Source organism: Arctopsyche grandis, chromosome 9, assembly GCF_051622035.1.
Source record: "Arctopsyche grandis isolate Sample6627 chromosome 9, ASM5162203v2, whole genome shotgun sequence".
Taxonomy (NCBI): Eukaryota; Metazoa; Arthropoda; class Insecta; order Trichoptera; family Hydropsychidae; genus Arctopsyche; species Arctopsyche grandis.
This window is the reverse complement of record NC_135363.1, coordinates 26,977,988-27,004,457: the sequence shown is the minus strand read 5'-3', so window position 1 is coordinate 27,004,457 and position 26,470 is coordinate 26,977,988. Positions and strand designations below refer to the sequence as shown.

Sequence of the window (26,470 nt, the reverse complement as noted above, 5' to 3'; positions counted from 1 at the left end):
TTTGTTTGGATTAGCTACAATTTTTTACAATGCTTTCTATTGAATAACTAAATAATTCTAGTTGGAAATGTTGGCGAAATTTTCAGCGTGGCGGGCTTTCAACAGAAAAGACGTTAGCACTCAAAATGTTGATAACATAGAAACGGCATCTGATGCAAAAGCGGGAACAGAAAAATCAAAATTTTATCACATTATTACAGTGTTCCATAGCCAAAAATTATACCTATGTATATATAAGAACATTTTTGAGTTCACTTTCCTAACCTAACCTAGCCCGAATAATTACACCGAAAAAAATCCAAAAAATAAATTGAGTCACGTAAAGGGTTAACCCTCCCACTGGCCGCCTAGAAAGAGATCATATCGCACGCAACAACATAGTTTATTATTTTATCTATTTTTAAAAAGGCGTGATTAATTATTCATCAGATATAAAATTCAACCGTTATTTTCATATGATAATATATAACAGCACGAATTAACACATTCGTTCACGACTTACCACACATACATATAATGCACGATTTAACCACACGCATTTTTGCACACACGCAAATTTCCCAAAAAACAACAACAAACTAATTACACACACACACACACAAAACGATAATCGGATCTGAGGTACGACAAACAACCATCAATTTTAAAAAAATCACACGCGTGACGATTTTGAAATATTAGCCACAACGTTTTAAGATAAACTAATCTGAATGTTCGAAACAGTCATGATCTCGTGACCGTGTCATTACTCTCTTACATACGATGGTCACAAACATGCTCGGACGTATTAGCCCGTGTGCTAAGATCATCATTCAATTATACAACGTTGAACTTCCGAGGTGAAAACTGGTCTCGGTCTGGATGGGTATGTAGTGTTAAATGCGATCGGACAAATGACCGGCATTTAACAGGTTAGTTACGCTGGCTAAACCGCGTGTGTCAATCTGCATAATTAACTGTATGTAATATTCAATGAGAGACTGCGTTTCCTTCCTGTCACGCATTCTACATGTGTATGTATGAATGTACATATGTACATACATATTTAGACGAGCCAGTTTCATTTTGCGACGATTTGCATGGTAGCGAAATAGGCACAAATCTAAATTTTACACACGTGCTCAAATTTGATTGAGAGATTATTTCTTCACCGCACAATAAAAACAAAAGTAAAGAGCCACTTCCGGTTGACGGGTCTTCACCAAATTTTATATATAACTAGACTTAAACTTCTAGATATGAAATTTCAGTTCAATACAACTAAAGGTTTCGGAGAAAAACATAAAAAAACCTCGATGCTCTAGAGTAAAAGTACTACTTCCGGTAAAAGGTAAAAAAATTCTTAAAATTTTTTGTTAGAAAATTTATGATTTCTATTACATATAAAAACAAAATCAGTCTGATTCAGTTAGCGGTTAGGGAGATAATTGAATTCAATAACTTCAAAAAAGAGGCCACCTATGTATACGGGGAGGTGCCATTTCCGGTCAACTTAAAAATTCGTATAGATAAGAATTTCAGTGACCGATAGATACTAAGTTTCAGTTCAATAGGACGAACGGTGTTCAAAAAATCCCCAAAATACACAGATACACATACTAACACACAGACACACACACACACACTTTTTCTAGATTATGAAAACGTGATCAGTGATCGATTCCGAGTTCGAATCAGTAAACTTACATTCAAATAAATAGTAAATCGTTTCAAAATTAATATAAATTGAGGTTAGCTTTCGCATATTAATCGCCAATAAGGCTTGACAGATGTGAATGACGACTTATCGTATCGACGTTACATTGCAATTATATACAAAATAAAAATATGCAAAAAATGCACTATGTATATCCATGCCGAAATTACATCACAAGCAAATTTTGAGCTTAGCGAAACTAGCGCGAACGATTCTCAACCATCTGTTCGCAACAAAACATTTTAAGTCGTATATTTTGTATGCCTTCTCCATGCAAAATATAAACCCGGAATCTATTGATGTTTCGAAAAAGGCATACATAAAGCACACAATTTACACAACGCAAAACATATTTTGTTGCAATTTTTTTTGTATATAGAAATTGCAAAATAGTGAAGGTTCACTCACGTACCCGGAGAATATTCAGTGCAGTATAATAAATGCCATATGATCCTTTCGAGACTTCATAATAAGAAAACGCTTCAAAATTTTATTTACAAAGATATTACATGGCATTTTATGTACAGTAATGAACCTAATTGGCTTATATAATAGTGTATTAACAATGTTCGGATTAACAATGTATGTACACAATAAGATTGAAGATTCAGTTGAGTGAATCCTTGCTCCTGATTATGCATAGTTCTAACTAAACGGTTAGAAACACAACAAGCCTTAAATACTTGGTTAAGATGTTATTCGAAGCGACTCGGGAGTAACAGCATCTATAATTATAATATGTATGTATAACATTGGATATAATAAACATAAGAACGGAATTTGAAGAATTTCCGACCACTCGATACCGCCTACTCGGTATGTGACATGTACATTGTACATACATACATTATAACAATTTAATCTCAATGTCAAAAAACCGATTCGTAAACATTGAGACACGGTACCACATAGCATAAACAAATTTAATGGATTTCATATAGAATAAACAAGCATTATGTATACATATATGTACATACATATGTGTATGCAAGTGTCAGTTTGCTCAAAAGAGCCACTGTTAAAGAAATAATTAATCATATAAAATAATCTTGAAAAACTGTGTGTACTTTGATATTCACGTACTTTGATATGAAACAGAGTACAAAAATTTGAACGATAAACAGATGAGTAATATAATACTTTTAGAAGTATAATAATCATAACGATAATGTGCAAATTTATCTACTGTTAATCTTTCATATCTGTAAAGTAGATCAAACGTACTTAACTAAGTCAGTGTCTTAAGAGATTGAATTATATCGCTCGACATGTTTAAAAAATATTTTATCGATTTGATTTTTATCATAATTAAAGTAAGTAGAAATAAGTGATACTAAGAAGAGCTTTGTAAAAAATACGTCAGCCCTTAAACACTGATATTAAGTAAACTGAACATATCTCGAATACAAGTGAAAAATATGCAAACATTTTAAATAGCAGTAGTTTGGCTTAGTGATAGCGTATATATTTAGCATCACTGAGGTCATAGGTTCGAGTCCTCGCCACTGCTGGTTAGATTTGGGGGTTTTGTGACTCCAAATCGATCGTTTCTCTATCAGAGTTTGCCAATTTTATCTGATCATTGCTGAAAAGGTTCCTGAAAATTGGTATTAAATCTAATCCTGTTGTCACAAAAATCTGCCTGTGTATAATTTGTATTAATTATACACAGTAATCTGAAATCTATAGATATCTCTATCGACATCTCTATAATTTCTTATTTATTGTATGTATAAAAATTGTATACAAAAAAAAAAAAAAATCTAAAAATAATCCATAGATGTCACTATGATTATTATTTCTGATTAATTGTTATATTCTATATATTCTGATTGTATATGTATGTATTACTGTATTTCTGATTTCTGATTGTTTATGTATTTCATTAACGTACACCCGTCGCATTGGAGCAAATCTGTAATGGCGAGTGTGTATTGATTTGTGACAATAAAATAAATAAATAAAAATAAATAAATATAATATCTATAGAGTGGATTAATGCATTAATGCAATGAGTCATCAATGCAATCACAAATAACAATACACGTTCCAACAGTGCTGAAAGCAAAAGAGCAAAAAAAAAACAGTTTTCTATGTAGATAACAATGACCATAACGCCCTAAAAGCATTTTGCACTTAAAAAATAAAAAGAATCCAACATACACTGTCGGTCATATAAATTGCATCACTTTCAGTCATACAGATTTTGGGTCACACAAGTAATTTCGGTTTTAAATGAGTAATTTTTAAGATGGATTTGTATAATATTATATAAGAATAATGACTAGCCTTTAGTATTTTAAGTTGCTGACAAATTAAATACAGAAGTTCAACTGAAGAAAAAAAATCAACTGAAGATCTAAATGGCGCCATAAGTACATAGACAAGACATACTGGTCAATTTATGTAGTATACCCAAGGTACTTACAGTCGAGGCGTGTTTCTAGTAAATTAGCGAACGATAAGCGGGGACAGATTCGAACGAGAAACGCATTCGTCACATGCGACCACTTATCTAATTCAGTGTCGCATATAAAGTGTTGAGTTTCGACACGAAAAACTGCATTCCTGTCTAGTTTTTTCTTCTTCTTCTTCTTCTTCTCATTTCGGTTCGTACATACATATATAATTCTCGTGCACTTATCACGCGATTAGAAAAGGTCGTTGAGGTGTTAGAAGATATTGTCAAAATGTGTGCATGAATGTCGTTTGTCAGAGGCGCGTGTCTGATTACATACACAGTGTGCATTTAACGTTACTAACTGGGATCAAATGATTCAGATAGTTACGCGCTTTCCCGTCGGATTAACCGTCCATTTAGCGGCGTCACGGCAAGAGGAAAGGCACATTAATCAAGACTTGGACAATTAATTCGCAGTGTCAAGTTTAAGGCACTACAAAAAACTTAAGTTCATCAGGAGCGGGAATTTGCGACAACACTAAATATACGTTTTTATTTTGCGTTCTTTATTATTATATAAAAATAAAAAAGATGTATATATATATAAGTGGCTTATTTTAAAATTCAAATAACTTCAAATATCGTACCTAATTAATCATATTTTACTATTTTTTATTTTCATACAATTAAAACTTTAAAAAATTAATTTCGATAAACGGATTTTATTAAAATTCCAATAATAATCACATCGATGGCTTGGTGCACAGATATTGTCTGTACATTTTTGAATTTTAAAATTGCAGCTGCTGGAATAATTCAGGCTTTTCCTTTCAAGGTAATTTATGTGTATATAAATTACATTGAAAGGAAAAACCTGAATTATTTCAGCATCTACAAACTTAAAATTCGATACATATTCAAAAATGGACATACAATACCCGTGCACCAAGCCATCGATATACGATTTGCTTTATACGTTTTGATAATGTATGTAAATGGGCATAAAAAAATTTAAAAGACCTTAAAATACATAGAAAAAAATAAATAAAGTAATTTTTGTTGAACTCATTATAGATTTTGAGCTGGGAGAAAATTTCACTTAAAAATTCCGCATAATAATGAGCCGCGCTCGATACACATCGGGTCAAAACTAGAGTATCAAATTAACGGCATGTGAATAAATTTACACATAAAAGCGATAATAAAAATCAAAAATCTCACCTTAGGCAATTCATTCAGCGGACTTCGCGACGCATTGCGAATCGCCGAAATAAATCAAACACGGAAAGTTTCGCATAAATTTCCATTAAAATGCGGATAATCACCAGACCACTTTCACAACACTCGCGTATTGATAAACGAAGAAAAAAATTAATATCAAAAGACGTATCACTTCACTTAGGTAAGACCCGGAAGAAAAATGTAACAAAACACGAGCCTCACAGTTTTTGAAGCGGCGGACGCGTCCGAGTTTCAGGTGCGTGCTTCAAGATAGCAAGAACACCTCAACAACACGCAGAATCTCCAACCTGTAATGAAAAAAATAATAAATTAATAATAGAAATCCATAAAAATGTTAATACTCACTAAAAAATATTTTAAAAAATCTTCAATATATCTAATGAAGATATAATTTAAGCAAGATGGACAGTATCCATAATTACAACCCAGGTCAAAGATACCACTAGTCAAAATTTACATAATAATAATTTTTGCTTCAAGTTCATTTATACATACCCAACAGTATATAATATCTAATACCTAACGAATAGGCATGTCATCGCATTTGTAATTTACGATAAATTTTCCTTCAAATGGGTATATTTCATCTCATAATATACACTGTCCGTGTGTTTATATCTCATTTTGACATGTCTTGTAAACGTTCATCTTACGAAATCACAACATTCGAAACGCTTACATTAAAAAAAATCCCAAACGGAATTTATTCCAAACGAACGTTGGATCAAAATTCTTTGGCTGGTAAATATTTTTGCAGCAATACTAATTTTAGTCATCAATACGTTCGAAAATGAGACCAGGAGACGGTTGCAACTGGAATTGAAAGTCTTTGATCAATGCGTTTTTCTTGGAATGATGTGAAATTCCAAAATGTTGCATAAAGTCAGATGATTTTGGAATGTTGTATGCTTGTTATGACGAGAACAGACAGATAACAAAACATATGGATAAGATGTATGACTAAAGTAGCTGACATAGCTGACTAGTTGACATGTAGTTAGCAGAATACATGAGAAAAGTACTCGAATGGTACCCAAGAAAGTGTAAGAAAGACCACCTGTGAGACGGGTGGAAGAAGTTAGAAAAATGTGTATAATTAGACTTTAAAATGTTGCTCAGAACAGAAAAGAATGAAAACTTTTTCGAGAGACCTTCAATTAGTAGTGAATGGTAATTTTAGCAAATTTATTACGAAAGGAAGCTGTAAAATGTACGATTCAATAAAACTTTTAAATACTTCCTCGGATAAAAATAATAATAAAAAATTCTTACAAATAAAATATATAACTTTCATACTTAATCACGCATAAACAGTACCACTTTAACAAATACAAATTACGATACACAGTATATACATATGTATATATGTACATATACATATACGTACAATACAATAAAAAAACAGGTAATTTTTAACGAGAAGATTGGAAGCTGGCGATTTAAGTTTCACCGTTTCGAATACAAAGTATCACGAAATCGACGAATAAAATCTTATCTCATTCGAAGATAACGACTCGAGATAAGATAGAAAGAAAGAAATAAAAAAAAAGAATAGCATATCGAGGTTAAACACAAGATGTATATGTACGCTTATAAAAGGGACCTTAGAGATGGAAGAGCACACACGTATGTATGATACGTAGAGTCGTGAACAAATCTCAAGATTCATACGAAATCCCGTGAGCGTAATATAATAATAAAACGTGTTATATTTGGGGTCGAGAAGCGCGCAATAATATAATTAGAAGATATAATATGCATGTTGGGGCAATTTATTACATTAAAAATCGTGACGCTCGCTAAACGCATGAGATCACTCTTATGGAGTGTGACGTCATTATAATCGATAATGGTGCATTCTGTTGTGCGAATTTAATGTGTCCATTTATCTACTAAATGCTACCGAGCACGCAAACACTTCTAAATTCGCCATAAGATACGTTCATATATGTATATGTAGGTACATATGTACGTGTAAACAGAGAATTGGAGCGGAGCAAGAGCACAGAGCACGGGGCAGTGGAGCGATGAGATTTTGCGCGGAGCAGGAGCAGAGCTCAGCACGTAAAATTTTCTCGTGCTCCACTGCTCCGTGGAGCACGAGATATATTTTTTTTTTCAGCTTACTTATGCCGTTTTTTTGACTCGAAAAATGTTTCATAATGTTGCCATTAACAAATATTAAATATAATAATTCAACAATGGAATTATTTTGACACGGAGAAACTGCCGCGCGTAGAGATAACCTCTCTTTGGTGACGTTTAATGTGACAGCGACTGGATTCTGAATTTCAAATATTAATAAAGGAAAGATTATATTTATTGTTTTGGTATGCTGATTCTCACTCTTTAGTTTCACTCTGGTTTTGTTAAATTTATATTATCTGTGTATTTATATTTTATTTTATCAATTTATAAATATTTAAGCAAACATAATTGAAACAGTCATGGCATGGCGCTAATGTCGTGATTGCCGTGTCGGAAACCATACCTGTTGTATCATACTTTCTTATTAAATTATTTTAAAAAATAAAAATCAACATAGAGGTGTGTTTCTAATAGTTCTGATTTGAATGCTGACATTTTTTCTGTTGAAAACCCGCCACGCTGAAAATTTCGCCAACATTTTCAACTCGAATTATTTAGAATTTCAATAGAAAGCAGGTATAAAAATTGTAGCTAATCCAAACAAACCCAAGATAACTACCGCCGAGGATTCCGAGTTTTGTAAAGGTTTGTTTAGACTCTCTAATATATGAATCTTGCAACAATATAAAATAAACAAAAGAAGTACATATATTAATAAATGTATTTTTCGAAAACTAGTTCCATCTTCTTCATTGTTGTTAAAATGTAATATGCTCACAATCTAAATGCCAAGCCACAATCTAAAATACTCAGCAGTTAGGGATTTACACTGAGAAATTCTGCTATGGTTATAAATTCAGAAATTCCCGTATAAACCAATAGTTTAAATAAACATTGACACGGATTAAGGACCCATGTTCAATGCATTTTTTTTCAATGCTACCTGGAAAGGTTTTCCGGGTAGTATTCTTGTTTATATTTTACTTACTCAAAATACAACGTCTATCGGCGTATTTCAGGCTAATGTACTTGCGTTGGCAAAGACATGGACAGCATTGGTCAGCATTCAAAGGGTTAAAAATATCTATAGGATTTTTTTTTTTAATTTGACATAGGTCCCGGGATTCCTCTCGGCGGCTCTGATTGTGTGTAAATAAATGCATGGCAGACCTTTTCTTCTATCTAGTTTTCATATAGAACGGGGAAAAGTTCGAATGTCACCATAATAAGTCGTTATCGATAGTCGACTCGAGATGAATTTATTAAATTTCACGTTGCGTCTTAATCGTAACGGTCTCGGGGTAAAGTAAAAAGAATAAAAAAAAAAAAAAAACAAGTTAAAAAGTAGTACTTCGCAGGCCCCAAAGGCAAACGTTTTCTGGTACCCAAAATTAAAATAGATAAACATCACGAAAACTGGATACCTACATTTTTTGAATTCTCGACAATCAGAAAGCGATTGCACTCACTTCCTTCACTTATATACACACTTTGCATGGGCCCATCGGGGGTGGGTGGGGGGGGGGGGGGGTTAATAAACAAGCAAAAATAACAATAAAAAAAGACCCAGGGAAAAGGTAGTCGCGTGCGGTTAAAAGCCGGATGATCTTCGTCGGCTATGCACCCGAAGGCAAACGTATTTAAGTGCACCCGGCCTTTACAAATTGTTTTTAATAATCGCGTGAATACATACCTACATACATATATCGACTAGGTAAAGTGGGCAACTAACTTAACAGGTGTAGTATTTTATGGTCGATGTATTTTTACCGCATCAGGTGTCATAAGTTCATTTTTATTGCGTCAAGTTGTGTGGTTTGCCACGCGTCCTAGTTTCCGGAACGTGTCCTATTTTTTTCGGGTCACATTATATGTACGAACACGTTGGGAATTGTAATACGACTTTCAGGATTTTTCAGGTCTAAAGCAAGATGTATTATATTATATGCTTATCATATTCTATATTATATACATATGTGTATTATACATATAATATAAATGCACGTAGTGATATAATGAGTAGTTTTAGATACCTACAAATGTAAATGTTATTTTGTTCTAATACGATTTAGTATTTATCAACGACAGGTTTCGTATACCGGAAAAACAAATTATCCTATACCTTGTGCATATAGTATTGAAGTATGTCTCAAACAATAAAAAAAGGTTATTTTACATTTTTATTATATGTAGTACATATACATACATACAGTATATTACATATACATACAAATGTAAGTAACTGGGTTTAGTATTGAAATTACTGGTTCTATTGAAAATAATAACTATTGTGACACATACACATGTACATGAAATTTTAAACGTACATATACATATATGTAATTATTATACGAGTATACATATGAAATTTCAAATGACATTTTCCCCAAAGTAATATTTCTAAATACTGAACTTATTAAAAAAAAACATTAACGAATATTAGAGAACCATGGACGCACACTTATGATAGGAATGAAACGTAAAGGAGGTATGTAAAAATAAATCGATTTCAATTTTTATTAACAGGTCCATTCTATTCCTTTCTGAGGTCGTCAAAATCTGACGAAAAAAATTTATTAATTTTTTGAATGCTCTTATAAAATTCTACACAAGTTTGGACAAACATTTTTAAGTTTAACTTTCAAATTCATTTTTTTGTTCCCGGTAAAAATATTTCAATCAAAACAATAAAAGAGTGTACTGGTTTTATTTCACGACTTACTATGACAGATATCCAAAAAATGGTACTGCACTGTTAAAATCAGTACGTAAAGTCACATTATTATCCATATTATAAATATAATTATAAATTATCAAATTATATTATAATACCTCGATCATATTAACCAGCAGCATAGATAAATGGTTAATGTGTAATGCTTTCAATTGTGTGGTCACGGGTTTAATCCCTGGCTGTGCTGCTGACCAGACCTTGGATATGTGACTCCAGTGTCGATCGTTTCCTATCAGAGTTTGCCAATTTATCTGATTTCATTGAACCGCTTCTAGCAAATTGGCAACCCTGTCCTATTTCTCGCAAATTCGACTTTAAACCATCTCGAATTCGCCGATTTATAAAATGCTGCACATTTTATTCATATGTGTCTTGCATATTTCGAGTTTCGAAATTCAGCGATTATTTATTATTTATCGCGAGGACGTCTTGATTGTGACATCAAGGACCTGCTCTTAGAGGTATGTATCAGCGTAGTGAATCGGACTCAAAACGTCAACTGATCGATCAAGCTTTACATTTGCATTTGACAAAACTACAATAAAGCTGACCATAATCAATCACATCAACTGTTGGTTTGGAAAATAGGATTGGTTTCCACATTACATACTATCATTCAATTGCATTCGGCCTCGGCTCGAAAAGCTAACTATAATATACCAAGTTCGCAATCCAATAGTTCTATTGAAAACAGTAATATATTCAGTCCACTCCCATATCGCCAGCGACAATCAAACTGAACGACGACACGGAGTAATCCAATTCTTCAAAACTGATTCCAGCATGCAATGAAATTCAATTAGCACGACAAAAACCGTAACTTTGCACATTGTAACGCCATTCCTCACCCGACGACGCGAGATAAACTTTACGATCGCCAACACGTAATATGCAATGTTTACGTTTTTTCAACACGCGAAAGCACGCACTATCCGACAGCCGGTAATAGGTGTTAAATATTTAAAAGGCGACGGGCAAAATAAAAAAAATGCGGCAGCCGTAACCAGAATCGAGTAATATACGCCAGTGGCGCTCAACCTAGGACCATTTGACTACCCCCACTTAACCTCAACATTTTCTTCATAAACCACTAACGAAGAACCACCCCGAACTAAAAATAAGCTATCATTTTCGGGGGGCGGGGCATTTTTTTGAGATGTATTAAGAAAATAATATCAAACTTGTACGTTAATCTCCGCAGTCTTGACTTGTTATTTTTTGTAAAAAATTTTTTTTATAGAATTATTTTACTTAGTAGGTACTTTACCTCTACATACATAAATGCATTAAAAATATATTTTTGTATTTTTCTGGATTTATTTGTGGAAAATACAGAATGCTATGTAATTGACTTTTTCATACAAAACAACAAAATAAACATGACATACCTGGGGCGGCGTGACCGAGCGGCGACACAATTCATAATTATATATACATATAATATACTCATATATCCATATGACATAATTCATAATCCATAGAAAAAAATTATCGTACGCTATATATATTAACACTGATAAAATTCAACGAAATAATATGGTGTACACTGTGATATACAAAAGATCCGGGTGAAAATAAATCGAAAATAGCTTCAATATCAAACGATAAAATTATTATACAGTCTTTTTCAAACTGTAATGCGGTTTGTTAGTAGTATGCGTATGCAGATACCTACAGATACTGAGCGTACGCACGATACAGATACTGAGTGTACAAAGGACGACTGAGCGTACGTATATATTCAAGAAACCGCATCAAAGTTTGAAAAAAAATACTGTACATTGGGTCTGAGGAGGTTAAAGATACGAAGAAAAGTTTTAATGAGGCAAAAAAAGCTTGCTAAAATAATCACAAAACAAAACCATCACACTTCTTCAATGATCAAATTGATGCATTAGAAGCAAGGATGCAATTAGAACAGTCCTAATATATTGTAACTGAACATACATTCATAAATGAAACCGGAACTATCAAATGCTACTTTGATGGCGTTTAGTTGCTTCCGAGTATTGGAATAAGTACATTCCTACTTGAAATACACACACGTTGGATATAAAGGAACGCGTTAGACAAGAATGACGTAAAAACGTCATCAAGCAATACGAGGGAGAATTTTCAAACGTGTTTATTACGATTTTTTTCACCATCGTCACCACTTATATTGATGACCAAACTGAGCAAAATGGCAAAGTATGAAAACGATCGGATAAGAGCAAATTTTTTTTTTGACTAGTGATCGTAAGTGAAAGTAAGAAGAGGTTAGTAAATAGAACGAGTCCAAAAAGCGTTCAAATCCAGAGCTGACTATTACATACAATACAAATCAAATGTAACAACCATACACGAAGAAAAATTGTTAAATGACGAGGCTATTGAAATTAATGGGACAAACGTGGGTACAAACCCAGGAGAGGACCGGAGTGCACTTGCACTGGACGAAGAGCAAGGGACTGAAAATGACAGTGGGCACCACAGAAGCAAGCCGCGAGCGAAAAAAGATTGAGAACAACTACTCAGCACACAAACGAATCGAAAGTGGTATCTCGCGACCAGCTACCAAAAAACCTCTTTTGCCACCCACGCGCCTCGCGAGCTAACCTGACGATGGAATCTGCGCAGGTAGGCAGGTAGGCAGGCAGGCAGGCAGGCATCGAGGAACCTCACCAGAGTGAGAGACCTACTCCTCAGGTTCTCTCGTTGTTCGCTAACAAGAATGCGTCATGTAGGAGGACCACTTTGCAGGCCCCAAGACGATGGCCCACGCGTCGCACTACCCATTTTATGTCCGCGCGAGAGAAATGCCGCACAACCTGGGATATGTATGTACATATCTTTGTGCCGCGATTGCCCAATCGGAACTTTATGACAAGTATGTACCGAGTATGCGTATACTCTTGCTCGGTACCAGCATCTCTGGCAGAGCTCTTGGATGGATTTGGATCGGTGTAATGTATGTAATGTCGGGTCGTGTTTTACCAGTGGTTGCCACTTGTAAACTGGATGAAACAACTTGATTCAATACCTGCGGTTCGACAGGGCCGGTGTAAGCGCATAAACTGTATATGTACATACTCTCTGTACTTACCTACCTACATACATACTTGTTTTGGTATTCGGTGGCGTAACTATCGCTTCCCACAGTGGGGTGCCTCTGTACCAAAATGGATTTGACAGTGTGTAAAACGACTGTTTTAAATCAGGACTTTGGATCAGAACATGGAGGTGAGATAGGAGTGGTAGCCAGCTGTATACCCAGAAGTTGAATTGAGTACGGAAACTTTACTAATCTATGTATGTATGTACTACTCAGTCTATGTAGCTCCTTTACTTGTGTCGTCATTTATCTTTTCTTGCGATAATTGATGATCGAATATACATATACTCATTAAATAGACTATGATGAGCGTAGCTTCCGTTTGGCACAAGCACACAATGTTGCTATTGCTATAAAATAGAACATCCAATTAAAGAATAAAAAACGACATTCGATAATGAAAAATTCATACACGTTCACAAATACCGGCAATGAGAGAATTTTCGATACGAATTGAGCGCAAATTTAGGGAAACTGACACAAGACAAAAGCTCTACTTACGGTTGTCGAATTTTGTTCAAATTTTTTTTATTACTTAACATCGCCTTACGTATTATAAACATAAAGTATCAAAATAAAATATTGTCAAATGTCAAAATAAAATATTGTTTTAAAAAAAATTAGTACTTCTTTAGCACTACAAGAATACAAATCAAAAATTCCAGCTTGATACGTTCAACTAACACAGCCGTACAAGGAAAGTGGGAAATGTTTAATAGTTATTGCATGCCTGATAGCGTTTCATTAGATGATAAAACTAGTAGAAGTAGTAAATAATTGCTTATATTTAGGACAAATAATAGACATATCCGGTACTAAAGAAGAATAAATAAAGAGACGTATCAAATTAGTGTGGAGTGCATTTGGACGAATGAATGGTGTTTTTAAATCAAAAATGCCACTTAGCCTGAAGAAAAAGATATTCGGTCAATGCGTTTTGCCAGTGATGATGTGATATGTGAATGTGCTCAGTGATGATGTGATGATGTAAGTGTGCGTATGGATGTGAAACTTGGACATTGAACGCCAAGATGCTACACAAAGTCCAATGCCCTCAAAAAAGTATGGAACGCTGTATGCTAGGTAAAGATAGAAAGCGGAATACATGGGTGAGAAGTATGACAAGGGTAGTGGACATAGTGGATAGAGTAAAGAGATTGAAATGTCAATGGCCGAGCAACGTAGCTAGAAGAAGGAGTGAAAGGTTGACAAAAGAAGTGTTAGAATGGTACCCGAGATAATGCAAACGGGTGAAATTAGGAATATGTGTGGGGTGAGATGGATGAGAGTTGCGCAAAACAGAGACAGAGAGTGGAAGCGTATTGGAGAGTCCTTCATCCAGCAGTGGATGATTAGTGGCTGTAGATGATGATGAAAGAAAAATCGAACAAGATTAAACTGCCACTTCCAGTTTAAGGGTATGTACCAAATTTTATATATGTATGTACAACATGTACATTGGTATTATGTCAGCTTACACTTCTCGATATGAAAATATTAAACTATTGGATGCTTCGTGACAAGACACAAACATCGCTTATTTAGTGTACGTGTCCCGAGAAGAGTGCAACTGCATTCGAGGCTCATCATCAAGAGGAAAAGGTTGACAACCTTACGGGAGAGGACGCGTTGCGTTGTTTCGGTGAAACCATGGTGGAAATAAAAAAATGACTCGTTTCTTGACCGATAATCACGGGCGTAATAAATCGAAACTGACCGACAGGTGAAGGTGTAACCGATCAAATAATGTTTCCCGCTGCAGCCAACGATCAATTAATCACCCACAATATTTTTCGATGACGATACGAAAAGGACCCACGCGGACAGATTATTGACAACCGGCCGCGTCTTAAGACGTGTTACGACGTATCAAAAAATAAAGTAAAAAAAAATCATCAAAATAATATGTACACACACGTACAGACATACATAAGTGGTCATCGCGCGGTGAAAGGTGTATTCACACTTTTGTCCCGGAAAGATCTTATCTCTCTACTCTACGGCCACATCTCACCTTGTCGTTTATCTTTCGCGATTATTGATAGCCGTCACGACGATGACGATGACGATGGGAGAGATTCGCCGAGTAAACGGCATCTTCACTTCTAGCACGGTGATGATGCACCGTCGAGATACACTTACATATTATGTACTATATGTATATTCGCTTCTCGAATTACGCACACCGCAATAAATCTACATGGTACACTTCCACGTGATATAAATCAACACTTGATATTATAGCCGCCATCGCAAGATTACATTTTTGCAGATTGATGAAGAGAAATCTCTGCCTACGAAATTCGCCGTAGCGAGAGATTCCACAATAGACATAACAATTTTCGAACGACCGTAAAATATTTATGCTATTAATAATATTTCGAATCCTTGAAGAATAACGCTTTGATTATCCGATCGATTGTATCGTATTGTGAACAAAAGCCAAAAAATCGGTTGGCACACAAATTACCAGTCGCCGAAAAACACATTCGACAGACAAATTGCTAGATTTAACGACAAACTTGTCTTTCGTTAAATATTACATTCAATAAAAACCAAACTACTTACCATAATATTGTTTCAAAGTAAAAGAATCGCTTAAAAAACTTACACATACATATGTGGATCTTGGTGCATAATAAAAAAAAAATGGCGATGGCTCTCTTAACGGTCTGATAAGTGATTACAGTTGCCATAAAATTTAACGGAAACAATCGGTAAAATCGTATATTATGGCATAAAAAAATAATCAGATTGTCACTTGTTTACACGTTTACGGAAAGTAAAACACCTACACTGAAATATGCACATTAAAACGCCTACAATCCCACACAACACAATTCCGATTGCAATTATTTGAACAAAGATTCTCAACATATGTACATAAGTACGTAAAATATAATGATTATAATATTTAAACAAGTTTTTTATCAATAAGTAATAAAATCAAGCGGATATGTGGTTGCGTTTTTCCCAAAGAAAAAAAAGTTCATATTATCAAAACCGACAAAATGCCGATAATAATAATATTATACAGTAGCAGATAGACCAGGCGTCGCCCGAATAAATGCTAGCTAACACGTTGCACATCATTGACCCGCGATGTGTAGATCAAGGTAATCAAAAAAAATTGTAGACTGGTGTGACGCTTTGGGGCAACCTCTCATGTCACACTAGTCATTTTATTGTTATTATTATTATTATATAATAAATTGAATTAAATAAATAAATACGTAAGTTTAATAAAAATGCTATGTTGAATTATATTATATTATTTTAGGTTAACTAATTATGTTATATTAAAGTTGTTAGTTTAAGTTTGAAATTGTTAATTGTGAAATAATTCATTAGCAATTTGCTATTTAATAAATAAAAAAATAAATAATGGTCTCAACTCAGTATATTTTAACAATATGCTCACGAGTCAGTCGCCACATTAAGATTTCATGTTTTCTCCAAATATTAAATATATATGTACATATGTAGGTAAGTTCATACATACACTGTACCAAAAAACTATTGATTGAGTTTATTAAGAATATAATTTACAAGACGTACTCCAAAATTTGCATCTACACTTAGGTAATAAACAGGTTAGCTTTGTGAGGTAATTTTAAATGTGAAGGGAGAGCCACTGGCGCATTTCCAGCATCTCAACTTAGCTCACGACACAGAAGTTTGGGGTCTGCAACGTTTTGTAACGCGTCTAACCGCATAAACTCAATTCACCCTAACGTGCATAAAGAAGTTTTCATTTCAATATCAAATACATTAAGTTAAAAGAGAGGCAAACTAATTAAATTTCACAGTTAATAATAATAAGAGAATTTCATTATATTCTTCACATCAATATCAAATACATTGGGCTTAAAAACATGCAAGCTAATTAAAACTTACCTTTAATGAATAAAAAGAAAACTTCATTATATATTATCAAAATCGTATATGAACTTAATTGAAAGCTACATACAATGTGTATTAAATTCAAAAATATTCCGATAGCATTGACATATTGTGACTAAAATTTGACGAGACCACAGGCAGAATCTATGAAAATTTTCAAGCTTTCAAATTAACCAAACTACATACATATATACATAGAATGCAATCAAACGTAAGTTTTAATACAATACAATGCGACAGGCCTTCTACGTGTCTAGACTTCATACGTTAGGTATATTGAATTTTCTCCATACATTTGGAAAGTTTTATTTTAAGAGAATGGGATAAAATATTTTATTTGATTAAAGGTTTTCACAGTCCACACTCTGGCTTCATTCGAGCAAGTTAAGAAGTGGTTGAAGAGGGTAGAAGACACGCCACCACTTTCGAGAGACTTCTTCAACACACTCGCACAGGATGTGGAATTTTATAAAAAAATATAAATTAATAAAAAAAAAATGGTTTTGAACATTTTTAAGCTACCAAAAAAGAGGGCACAATTCTTTAGCATCGCAATCAGCGTTGCGAAATTCGATTAAAAAAAGGTTAAACGAATATCATCGAATAATCATAAAAAAACTGAATATAAATATATATCCACAAAATCGTTCGTTATCGACGATTTCATCGAAAGCTTTTAAGCTTCTTTTTTTGAAGGTGAAATTATATATCTTTTACGTTTTATATTATTACTATGCATATGAACTTATACATATGTATCCATACTTAAAATAATTTGTCGAATTGTGTGTAATTTTACGACCTTTGATGCGGTACATAATTTTATTTAAAGTATAAAGAGTTTCTTTAGTAGGTACACACACACACACACACACACTTGCGATTGCTCTGTGAAACTTTTCAAAAGGTCAAATCAACGCGTATTTTCAAAAGTTAGCCAACAATACGTTAATTAGATCTTTCGCTGTCGAAAAGTTTGCTGCATCATCTTTCGACATTATTTTTTTGAGAAACTTCAAACAACACGTTTCAAAATAAACCCTGAAAATATAAACCTTTTATCAATTAGCCGTTGCTTCATTGCGATAATATTAAAAATATACAATATACATACATAAATGTATATTGTGTATTTTTAATGTACTTAATGTAATGAAGTACATAAATGTACCGCCGCCGAATTTTTTCTGCGTTAAGTAAATCGAGGCCGTCTAATACATTTACCAGGTCCAGTTTTAGATGACATGTTATTATTAATAACTTTTCATCTAATACTGGGCCTGGTAAATATTAATAACTTATTAATATTATAACTTATTATATGATATTATAATATTAATAACTTATTATTATTATACATGCCAAATGATGGTAGCCGAAGAAGTCACAATTACATACATACATACATATGTACACAGTATATCCATAATTAAAATGCACTATTGAAAAAACGAGTTTACCAATTTATTATTATAAACGATAGGACATTAACCCATGAAATATGTATTTGGCCTATTCACAGCCGCGTAATTATTTATCAATTCATTGTATTATTAGCCCGATTCGGTGCGAGTCAAAATAAAAAAAATACAACATAGTAAGTATTTACTAAAGAATAAATTAACATTAATTGTTCGATTGCCCACTCATTGCATTATGATTCGACAATGTTGAAAAATTCACTCGATAACGAGACTAAACACTTAATCGGCGTGGTTTTTTTTTTCGTCAATTTAATGCGAATTTTTATTGAATAAATAAATTGAATAGCGGTCTATCAATAAACTTATGCCTCGTTTTTACTAAAATTTTATTTAAAATACCGATGGCGTAAAGAGCTTTTAAGTCGTTAATTGCATATTAAGAATTTCGTTAACTTCAAAATCTAATCGGAAAAAAATAAATCTCTCGACACTTTTATGAATGTATTTGCATACGTTTAAATGCGGACGGACCCATAATGGCGACTATTATTTGCAATAAAATTATGCATAAGCGGTGGTGGGGTCAGACGCAAAAAATAATACGCACGTAATAATAAACAAAGGCTAGGTTTTAATTTTATGCGTGTCGACAAATTTTTAGACTGGTACCCGTCAAAAATGACAGATAGTGTATCGTTTAAAAATAATTTAAAACCGTACCTACTTTATGGCGATAAAAATCTGCATAAAATAAATCAGCGGCTGATTTTAATATGTAATAATAGCTACATAGAACCTAAGTTTAATTAAATTTTTGACTGAAACATTATATGTACATACATACATATCATCATTAGATTACCATAGCTAATAATGAATCACTTCGCACTTCTTCCATTCTAGCAACTTGGCACAAATTATGTACGTACATTCAACATGTTCCATACGCTCATTCGCACGCCCTATCTAAATTAAAAATGCCACTTTGCCTGAAGACGAATGATAGGAATCGGAATATGTGGGTGATAAGTATGACAAGTATAATTGATATAATAAAGAGAGCGAAGAGATTGAAATGTCAATAGGTGAGCAACGTAGCTAGAAGAATGAATGAAATGTTGACAAAATAAGTGCTAGAATGGTACCAGAGAGAATGTAAAAGGGTAAAAAGAAGACCGCAGGGAAGATGGGTAGACGAAATTAGGTAAATGTGTGGGTTGTTGGAGAGGCCTTCATCCAGCAATGAATGGTGAATGGCAATAGATGATGATGACATCCTCTTGGGATTCATAAGCACTACGCCACGCAAGCTAAGCAAAGTTTTTGAACAATAGATAATTTTTTTTTTATTGTACAAAAATTTATTTTTTTAAATATATGTACATACATTGTAAATCCATACATACATATGTAGATACATATATATGTATGTACATATATCCTAACGTACTTGGATTTGGAAAATACTTTAATTCCTTATGATTGGCTATATAATATATGCATATATGTATACACAATCCGACCTACATACATTAAATACTACATAGGCATATATAATTATCATAAACACATTAGAAAATAATAAAAAAACGGTGTAATAAAAAAGTTTTACATATGCCCAGTGACTTAACACCGAAGACATTTCAAAATTTAACTAATGATTTCGCGTAACAAATTGTAATTACAATTAATTTTTTTTTGTGATATCATCGCGCAGAAATATTGGTCGAAACAAATATGTCCTCGGGCATTAATATTTATCGCGTGCGCATTAATGAAATTAAAAGCTGTACAGCCCTCCCACAACGTGGGCGGGGATTTACCATTTATTTTCTAATACTGACATTGTACTATTATTTATTTTATTGCAATATAACCGACGCCACGGTGGGGGAGTAAATAGTTTTGAAAAATTCCAAAAATATTTTTTTCGCGCGTTCACGATTTCGTTTAAAAACGTGAAAGAATTTTAACGATACGTCGTAATTATTAATTAATCCGGTAATTAAAAGGTGGCACTTGACCCGGCCCTGTGCGGATTTTAAATTCGTTTAACCTTTCCAACGTCATTGCAATACAATAGTAGTACACAGTATATACATATACATATATATGTACATACATACGTACATATATATTGATGTATATAACTAGATTTAATTTACTAACGTACCTAGTATACCTACACATATTTAACTGAACGTAGTTTTGTAAAATGGATCCATCACCCTTTCAAACTTTCCAAGCAAAGCTAATTCGTGAACCTTTTATTTGCACAATGTAGTAATAATAAAAAGCAAACTTTACCTTTAACATTCAATTTCCAACATTCAGCTAAAAGTTTGTGATGCTATGGCAAGATTATCTGAATTAAAATGCAAAGTATCCTGTTTAAAGTGGCAAGTATTGGAATTAAAGTTTATCTTACTTCAAGTGTAAAATAGTCGAATTTAAATTCCGTTTACTTAGTGAATACTATCTAAAATAAAGTACAAGTATACATTCCCCTTAACTTTATGATATTTATTAATCAAAACTTGGTTATGCAAAAACTATCCAGTTAAACTTGATGGAACCAACCCACGTTAGTAACTTTTCAGCCCTGTGATCAGCATCATGATTTTTGTCATACTATCGTATTTGGGCGAATGAACGCCGTTTTGAAATCCAAAATGCAAATTTACCCGAAGAAAAAGATCCTCGATCAATGTCTTGCCAGTGATGATGTAGGGATGCGAAACTTGGGCATTGAACGCCACAATGCTACATAAAATCTGATGCACTCAAGAAAGTATGGAACGTTGTATGATAGAAAACGGAATACGGAGATTAGTGGATCAAATTTGAATAAATGTGTGGGGTGAGATAGATTGCGAGTTGCGCAAAACAAAGACGAATGAAAGCGGGTTGGAGACAGTGCCGGCCTTACACCCCAATGGCACCCTCGGGCAATTTTTTCAAAACACCCTTTTAAAAAAATGGAGCTCCTTTTTCCGGGCTTGGGACCTTGCTACAGTTTCAGGTATTGTCAGCATTGAAGTAGAATGGATTATACTTCAATGGTTAGGAATGACTATTCTATACATTATACTTCAATGATTGTCAGCAAAAAGATAGCAACCCAAATGTTTGGATATAATTCTTTTAAATTATGCTGTTTTATAAAATTGAATACAATGAGTGGATTCATTTTACCTTGAACATTATTTGAAAGAAAGGTTCATTGCTAATAACATCAGATTTTGAATTCGCGGTGAGCTTAATTTGAAGATCAGCTCTTTCCAGTAGATTGTTTACAAAATACAAAAAACCCCACATCTTTGAATATTCGTTTAACTGCTGGAATCAAAGATCATTTTTTTAATATAATTGTACGTAATCAGCTAGAATCTTCCAGCGATATATTGAAGCTGAAAATAGTGTAAACAATCTTCGGAGAATATCAAAAAAAGTTTGCGATGTTACAGAAGATTTCGCAGCGTCGTATAGCACAAGATTTAAATTGTGGCTGCCACAGGGAAACGTTAATTATAATGCAGAAGGGAATGCGCCTTCACTCAATGAATAGAATTTTCCGAGTACAAATGTTTGAGTTTAGTAACAAGTCTTTGGGGCTCTAGTCTAAAATTTTGTAGGGCCTTTGGCGCTCTAATTTTAAATTTTAAAGCGCCTTTGGCACATCGAGTGGCGTCCTAACTTATTTGGCGCCCTCGGGCGTCGCCCAATCAAAACTCCCCTAAAACCGGCACTGGTTGGTTTATCCAGCAATGGATGGCGGATCTCGCACCCCATGGGGTGCGAGAAGACATATAAGGGGGTGCGGGTGGCTTTTCTAACAATATAAATTTGGTTTTGTGATTTTTGAAAACTATTTTAATATTCGATGACATCGGCCTATTTTTGACGAAAGCGCTTGGGTAGCTATAACTAAAATAATATAATTTATGGCAGGATATCGCGTCAAGCTCTATGCTCCTTTCTCGCAAATAATAACGACAGTTTTCTCAGAATTTCCACACCGTCGTCTCCACTGGTATACTGTTTACATTTGCGACAGTGGCAAATAGCAAAAAACTATAGATAGATAGATAACAAAAAACTTCATTGTACACACACGACAGTTGAATTGCAAACGATATCTACCATTTTAATCAGAAATAAATTCAAACGACCTCAATGCATCTTATGTTCCAAGATGTTTTCAAACTTTTTATTGCATTGAATGTCATATTAAATTCTTCATTGTCCTTTAACGGTTTCTGATTTTCACTATCACTACTGAGAAAGTCTTCATCTGAATTCGAATCAATTCGTGATTCGACTTCAATATCTTGATTTTTGTATTTTTGATGAAAACATTCCCTCTGGAAATGCGTCGATTTTTTGTTCCTCCCGCACAAATAAAATATGGCGACAAGGAACAATGTATGATTTCCAAAAACTGCATGTGCAGTTTTCTGGAGATGTATAATATTTTTTACTGCTACCATCTTTGAAATTTTCCCAGACTTCGTCATTTTCCCTTATCGACATGTCTAATCTTATAATTAGACAAACACCAAAATCATCAACAAGCACGCACATAAAAATCAAAAGACTGAACAAAATATCAGACTATACAGACTCGTCTATAAAAATAAAGAATAAAACTCATTCCACCAACTTGATTCCAGAAAATGAGTCTTGAGATATTGCAAGTTGGTAGAACGGAGCGTACCGAAAATAAATACATATATATACAAAAACACATAAAAAAAATAATGCAGATATTTAAGTATGTACTACCTGAAACGTCCGTAAGCTTTCAAAGTTTTTCAAAAACACAGACAAATCACTAGAAATTTCCTCAAACGCATAAGAATTACGTTACACATGTGTTCGTTCGTCGAAAACACGAAAAAAAGTTTGACGAGCGCGCCAAAGTGCCGCGTAAACTTTTTTTACCTTACGACGAAATATGTATTTAAACACTTAAAAAAGTCCCCTCTCGTCGCGAAATAAACTACTCACACACACACACACACACAATCACAAGCACTCGCGAAATACTAATTATTATACGTAATAGTACAGGTAAATGAAAACATCGAAAGTGCGAGCTATCGCTTAAAAACGAAAGAGCATGCGATCGCAAGCAACGAACGTCCTTGCCGTACTAAACAAATCTAAACAAACGAGCCGGTTTGCGAGCCACGCTGTATACCCCACTCGCTCCACAACTGTGGGCCGTGTAGCCGATCGCCACCTCACCAATCTCGATAGATTTTCTCAGATAGTATAAATATGTATGTACGATAAAATAAGGCCGATACACCATTTTCATCATCGCAAACAGATATGAGATAAACTGAAATAATATATGTATCTTTGATATATCATTGAATGAAAATAATTTTATTGTATACTAGTGTTGTGCCCGCTGATTTCACCGGGTGGTTTCGGAAAGGAATTGATACACAAATAAAAATAAAGTTATCTTTATATATAAAAATCAATGTTTGTCTGTTTGTCTGTCACGTATGCGTTCCTATACCATTCAACCGATTGCGATGAAACTTACAAGAGTTATTGTGTGCATGTCCGCGATGGTTTCTGTAAAAAAAATCCCCCAGGAATGAGTAGCATTGCAATAATTTCAAATATTTTCGTGTCTTCACCTGTGTTGTTAGGGTAAAATAAACAAACAATTGAATAATTTCAAATGTTTTCTCTGCCTGCGTTTTTCCGACAAACTATCATTACTGTAATAACGGGAACGGGAATTGCGTGCGTTATTGTGGCATTGCAACGCATGCCGGGTTCAGCTAGTATGTTTTAAATAAATATAATGTAAGGTAATTTATAGGCGCGCGCACGTATTAATCGTAATTAGCTTAATCTTTTGCGAAAGCAAACTAATAAGAGCCTTGTAAAAAATAAGTTGAGTGCGCGCACTACACGCCCACCGATTCAAACCGTTCACCCGTTCGAAATGATGAATGAATGTGTGTTGGTCTTCATGGATGTGTGTACGCTCCCGTCGCTCGGCCTGACGTCGCACAAGTCAATCGCTTCACCCCCTCCCCCCACTTCCCCGCGTCTCCTCGACCACATGCCTCTGATTGACTGTGCGCCTCTGTGACTTTGATTGGCAGTGTCTCCACGCGTCTGCCACATACATACATACACACATCGCGTCCGTTTTATATACATATGTATATTATTTTTTTGTGATTTAACTTTTTTCACCGTCAATTGTTCACTTTCACATACACACATTTTAAAATTCTTATACCCCCATAGATAGATGAAAATCTTCAAACAACTTATTCCAAAAAGCTGATTACGCCCCCGGTATGTACAATGGCGCACACACAGGGGGCGGTCCACTAGAATCAATTGATATATTTTTAATTTTGAAAATGAAAAAATGAAAAATAAAATTTGCAAAAGTTCTGATCTTTGTTTTCAGAATATGCACCTAAAAAGAGATATAAATCGTTTTATTTCCGAGTCCAAGTTCAGAAACCCCGTTCATTTACCTTTTTAGTTTTAGTTTATGACATTTTACATTTCTACATAGGCCACAGTGAAAAAACAGATAAAATAAATATGATATTTAGCTTGTCCCAAACATGCGTCACCTTAGGTTGGACCACCCCCAGGATATTTCAGTGTCTTCGTATATTGTTAACTAGTGTTGTACCCGGTGAAATATCATCGCATGGGTGTTGGCATATAAAGTTATTTATGAAAAAAATGGTAAAAATCACCTACCCAAAAATTAATTAATTAATTTTCAATAGATGGCGGTAAATTTTCAGCCTAGATGAAACATTAGTAGCGATCAGTATAAATAAAAGTTTTTTTCTTTTGTTGTTATTTCTTCGTATACGTTTTGGCAGTGGTTTAGCCGTGACGTAAATCTATACATATGAATCGAAACTATTATAGTACGGCGAGCGTTATCTCAGACAAGCACACAGAATATCGATATTATATATATATGATTACGTAATATAATAAATATGCCTTGTGCAAATATGCATTTTATAATCATGAAAAATATTTTATTTGTTAACCAAAAGCGAACCAATGAATAAACTCGAGCTACTTTTTGTAATTTCAAAACTAAACAAACTGATAAGAAAAAATATTGAAATTTAAATAAACGGGAATTAGTATTACATATAATTCCATTTATAGTATCTTTCTAATATTTTGAATTCAGTATTATTTTCAAATAAGAAAAATAAATGAATGTCTTAATAATAAAATTTCGCCGGAATTAAATTTATCAAAAAAAACTGCAATTAGATTACTATTAAATTAAAAATTGGGCAGTGTAGTTAGTGCCTTGAAAAGTTTGAGTATCGCCGGGATGAATGAAACCTGCGAGCGGGCACACTACTGAGTTTTCTGATTACCTATCCGGACATGCGATATAAGTCTTTATGCCATCGTCAATACGGACTATTTTGGAGGGCGATGTCCACCACTCGAGACCGATACGAGTTGGGTGCTTTTTTTTTCTCAAATTTGAGTCTCGGGGTCCAACTCCAGGTATATTCCTACCTCTTCAGATGCAACCAAACGTTATTTTCTTTCGCTCGCTCGTGAGGTCATCCGTTATAGTTCAAGGACAAACCGTTTTCGAGGCCATGATTATATCACAAATTTAAATTAGCGCCATTAATATAATATGTAATAGTTACCAATTTCAAGTACAAACTAACTGATTCATTGTAAAATAAATGAACTGATTTAATTTCAATTTGAATAAAAGTCTACGATCAAACGAATCGATGCGGTCGTAATATGACTTAAATCGTCCAGATTTTCAGAATTCATTCTAAATTTACATGTTAAATTATAATTCATACTCGTATACCTATTCGTCATACTAAAT

At 33.9% G+C, this 26,470-nt stretch overlaps 1 protein-coding gene and 1 long non-coding RNA gene across 2 annotated transcripts in view; one reads left to right on the top strand and one right to left on the bottom strand.

The window, feature by feature from the left end:
• LOC143916654 (semaphorin 5c-like) overlaps positions 1-23,740 on the bottom strand; it is a 188,783-nt gene extending 165,043 nt beyond the window's left edge. Inside the window, exons 1-2 of the mRNA XM_077437850.1 lie at positions 23,368-23,740; positions 5,319-5,626 (exon numbers count right to left, since the gene is read on the bottom strand). The gene's annotated coding sequence lies outside the window, so the exon portion shown is untranslated. The remainder of the gene's footprint in view (positions 1-5,318; positions 5,627-23,367) is intronic.
• The window catches only part of LOC143916668 (uncharacterized), a 265,871-nt gene that overhangs the window by 219,413 nt on the left and 19,988 nt on the right, over positions 1-26,470 (top strand). The window lies entirely within an intron of this gene.